General features: G+C 37.3%; 1 long non-coding RNA gene across 4 annotated transcripts; it reads left to right on the top strand.

Moving 5' to 3' along the window:
• Window positions 1-233: 233 nt before the first annotated feature.
• Window positions 234-4651, top strand: LOC131472898 (uncharacterized). 4 transcript variants are annotated; one of them, XR_009242150.1, is made up of 4 exons: window positions 234-398; window positions 1796-1940; window positions 2211-2381; window positions 2482-4651. It is a non-coding gene; the product is annotated as an uncharacterized LOC131472898 (long non-coding RNA). The 4 variants fall into 4 exon arrangements; XR_009242148.1 differs by having other exon boundaries at window positions 2211-2407; XR_009242151.1 differs by having other exon boundaries at window positions 2275-4651.
• The last annotated feature ends 256 nt before the right edge of the window (window positions 4652-4907 follow it).

Here is a 4907-nt window from a genome sequence, read left to right as displayed (position 1 = left end):
TTGCACGAAAATGGGGGTGAGAGAGAATTTTCTGCAAGAAATGTGAGGAGATTTTGCGTTGAAAAAGGCTCAAGCTTGATGGGACTCCCCAACACACATTTGGAGTTAGAGGTGGCTAAAGCCATAACTGAGGTATAAATCTGCTATATCTCCCCTTTGATACTTTGATGTGTGTGTGTGTGTGTGTGTGTGTGTTACACATGTCTATTTTCATGATAAACATATCAGCTTGGATAATTTTGGAACGATAAAGTCATAGTTTTTATTTTTTAGACAGGACCTACATATAGGGAAGGAGGATGATGTACCCCGCCATGAAAGGAGTGCATGCTGCAGAGACAGAAATTGGATCAGTGCTCAGGACTTTGCATCAGCCTTATCACGAAGCAAGACATCAGGTAGCCTATGTTACTGTCTCAGACTTTATATGTTGCATCATCAAACCTGTGGAATGCATGTGTAGTTTGTATAAGATTAAAAAATTGTGCTGGGCACATTACCAGCGTTTTTACTTGACTCCCGATCGTTATAATGAGTCTCTAAAGTAACGCAGTTTTTCGTGCCGCGACACAGGAGTCCAGGCACCGTTTACCAGTTAGCTCCGTTAGCATCTTTAGCACTGTTAGCGCACCTACAGTCAAACTGGAGCGGTCTGTTTATTAAACTAAAATAGCAGCGCTACAAATAACCAGCGTACCTGTGTAATGCGTATGTGTGCCTCTGTTTAAAGTTTAGCGTTACTTTAGAGACTCATTTTATCAATCGGGAGTTATGGAAACACTTCATGCGTTAAACGCCTTTAACGTACCTGGCACTATTAAAAACTGTGTACCAAGTATTTTTGTGACAATATATTTGATTACATTTACAAATAGATTTAATTATATTTACAAAACCTGCAACAATTGCAGAGAAGGAGTAATGGGATTTCATATTTGTGATAATGAATTTTCCTATCTTTTCTGGTGCCCACAATCTCAACCCCACACCATATCAAGCAGACTATATGGGTCAGAAGGTACATATGGACCAAGATGAAAAGCTGGTTATGTTTGGGGTCACCCATGTTGTAGCCATTGATGGCTTCAGCAAAAAGGTTGTTGCTCATTATACAATGCCTATAAAAAACAACCTAGTGATCTACTAAGATGTTTTCAGGTAATAGCCCATGTATTGTTGTGGTTGCTAAAGGGATTAATTAAATATGTCATTTCTGCAAGACAATTAATGGATATTATTTCAATATTGTGCTGTGCTATGATACTAGATATGGTCTGGGATTTTGGCTATCATAACAATATGACAGAAGTGTAGTCTCTGGTTGGTGGTTTTAAAGGCTACTTTTTAGGAAAGTTATGCAACTATGAATTTATTAGACTTCTGGCTGTTTTATCTGCCTCTACCTGCCCAGTCATCATATGCACATTACTAATGGTTCTTTATCAAAAATATCTTGTGCATGAATATTTTATTAGGCCTCAAGGTATTCAGTCAAAGTTCCGCCCCACTCTTTTGTGTTGGCCATTTGCAGATCTCCCCTATTCATTGACCCACCTGTCAATTATAATTCCTTTAAGACAATGGAGAAAAAAGAAAAAACTGCAAATGACAAAGCAACATTTATTAATCCCATACACTTAAGCCTTTAGTTGCACAATATGGCTAAATGACTGCTAAACATCTACATTGTTATTGTCAGTCGACTATAATATTGTTATCATGTCATAGCTAATACTTAGAACAACTTATTCAGAGCAGTTTAGCATGAATTATTATTATTTTTTTCATCCAATAGGTCTGCAGTACTTGCCAATGGAATGTGTCGGGTGCTAGTAGATCATGGCAGGGAATTTTATTTGACACTGTTCATGCAGGAGCTGCTGTTGTCAAATCGCCAAAATCAGGAGAGAAAGCCTTACTTACAGACTTCATCAACAAGGGTACAGTTTAATAGTTTGTATGATTGCTATAACAACACACTAATGGTATGCACATTTTTATTGAAACTATTATCAGCAGCACTGTTTTCTTCCATCCGTTACATACATTTTCTTTACAATTATGCTTTCCGACTTTCAGGGTTAACATGCCATTGGACATAAAACTTATCTAGTTAAAACGTAATATTAAACAGCATAAGCAACATTTATATTTTTCGTTAAACCATCAGAATAAATGAACTGATGAAAAATCTGTGTTTCTGATTTCAGAATCATATAGTTGAACGACTCTTGCCTGAGGTAAATAATCGTGTCAACTATCCCCTCAATACAGCCCTTCTGCAATTGGTGGATCAAGAGGAACTAGACATGGATGACAACCTTGTTAGACATAGTGTGTCCAACCTGACAATCCAGTTGTGCCAGATTGGTGTTACAAAGGTGGTGCAGCGCTCACCGAATACCAGGTGAAATAAACCAGTGAAAACTAAAACAGGCATTCATAAGTTTCAAGATCAACCATATGTTCTTTATTTTACAGGTAAAGAGATACCAAATGACTTGGCTGGCAGTGGTTGTCCAAAACAAATCCCTGAGGAGCTGTTGCCTCATTCAGTTGAAGCAGCAGTCCTTTATAGCCAACAGCTGGGATCGCAAATGACTGCACATTCTACTTTTGGAGCTGATCCATTTTCAACTGAACAGGACAAAATTACAGTGGAGTATCAGCTTTCAGAGAAATATTCAGACATATCAGACTTGTGCAAAATGTTACTCCTCTTCAAAAAGGGATTTCAGAACAGACAATACCTCTGAATGACCATTAACCTCAAATATGTTGCTGTCTCTGGAGTTCCCCCTACATTTTGCACATTTTGTCTCCTGCCACTGTTCCACACATCTTTTGCAGCCAATGATGCTTTTACAACATTGTGTGAAGACTGGCTCTTAGATGAACTCTAAAAAAACAAAGCATCTTCATCTTTTCGGCCGCTGAACGGAAAACAGAGATAGTTGCTGCTACTGTTACATTGGTATTGGTAATGGATATCTAACCTTTTGTTTGAAAGATTAGAAAAGGGGGCAAATAAATAACAATAGCAGAAATAAATAAAAGTACTTTTATTCATGAATGTAACTTGGCCAGGTCAGGGCTGCTTTTCATTAATTTCATTCAAAACAAGCTCAATTTCACTCCTTGATTTTGTGGATTTGTTTTTTAATTATTCTTTATAATTATACTTATAATTTTGTTGTTATATGTACATATATATATCTGTATAGAGATATATACATATTTATGTACATATATATATATACAGCATTTTTTCGTTCCTGTCTTCTAGTAATTTTAATTTTTGTTATTATAACTAGAAAAACAAATCATTTTTTAAATTTAGTCCATCCCTTTCTGACATTGACAAAGAAAAAAGCCTTGTAATTCAATTGAAATTTTTGTATTTTAAAACAAAATTTAAATAACCACTCATTTTTTGTTTTTAAATATCCGTTTGTATTGAAAATCGAATGACCAAAAGAGACACGGACCCAACTAACATCTGTTTTTTCATTTTGATTTTGTAAATGAATATTGAGAAAACAAGTCCTTTTTTTTGTTGTGAAAAAAAAAAAATTTTCTCTGCCTTCACTATCTCCTGGTCTCTGATTCACCAGGGCGGGCGGCACACCCAGATTAATTGCCATGCATCTGGAGGACATCAGCTGACATCTGTGGGCTGTAGGTTAGGTTACACTTGTGGGGACCCCCCTGACACACACAAACGCTCCAGAGTTCACTTGCAAGTGGTCCAAGACCACCTCATTCAGGCGGACCAGAGTTTGATTGTTGCACATCAAAGGTCTCAGACCACATTCACACTAATCCAAATTAATATAACAAAGGGGTAAATGCACAAGGGTTTTATTTAACTGCAACTAAATCAGGCTGGTGTGAATGCACCCTTAGTTTTGACTAAACTATGGCAATCCCTGAACAGGAAAGTAAGTAATGACGGTTGGCTTTATCAGTGAGTATTTCTTCACTGAAAGAAAAGGAGTAAAGGAGGTTCAGTATTTCCCAACTGGCTGAGGCAATTGTGATGGACAGATGGTTCTTCCAATCAGATGCCAAATATTTCCACATAGCCTTCCCAGATTGGTACGAGAATGGACCATCTGCTCCGTCAGGTTACAAAACTTCCACATTAAACATTTTGAAAAACATTAATAAAATTCAACAGTTCACGATGAATGCAACATGAATGAACAGTTGGCACACCACTGTTGCAAAGCAAACAGCAGAACAATGAGTTGTGACTGATTTAGTGGTGAGGAATTCTAAGCACAAATGCTTCCTCAGCGATTTTATTATCTCCACAGAGTTGCCAACAAACTGCTCTGAATTTATGGCTGTATTGAAACACTCGATGCAGCATGGATACTTGAAATTCTCCAGGGAACTTAGGGAGGTTTAGACTTGTCCAAATTAATCAACAACTCAGTTGCTTTACATAAACAATTAATTACAGGGCACCAAGATTGTGAAAGAACATGGAGAAAAAAATCCTTAATAAAAAACCTTTAATAAGCAGACTCCACAATGCTGAGACATAACGAACAGGCCAAGATTATACTCTGGTAAAGGTCAGCAATCAATCTCGATGCAACACATAATTAAAATTCGAAATAACTTGACAAATGGAGATGGTTTCTACAACAACAACAAAAATAAACAAACACAAATCACATGAATATCAATGTTTTAGCTCTGAGTTAGAAATTATGGATTGATGATCACTACGACCATCCACCCATCCGCATCAATGGACTGGAGGTGGAGCGTGTGACCAGCTTCAAATTCCTGGGGATCCACATCTCACAGGACCTCACCTGGACAACAAACTTCTTCAAGAAGTCTCACCAGTGCCTCTTTTTCCTAAGGACACTGAAGAAAAAACCCCTCTCTTC

This window comes from Solea solea, chromosome 14 (genome assembly GCF_958295425.1).
Source record: "Solea solea chromosome 14, fSolSol10.1, whole genome shotgun sequence".
Taxonomy (NCBI): Eukaryota; Metazoa; Chordata; class Actinopteri; order Pleuronectiformes; family Soleidae; genus Solea; species Solea solea.
Note: the sequence above shows the minus strand (reverse complement) of the source record. Positions and strands in the feature narration are given on the sequence as shown.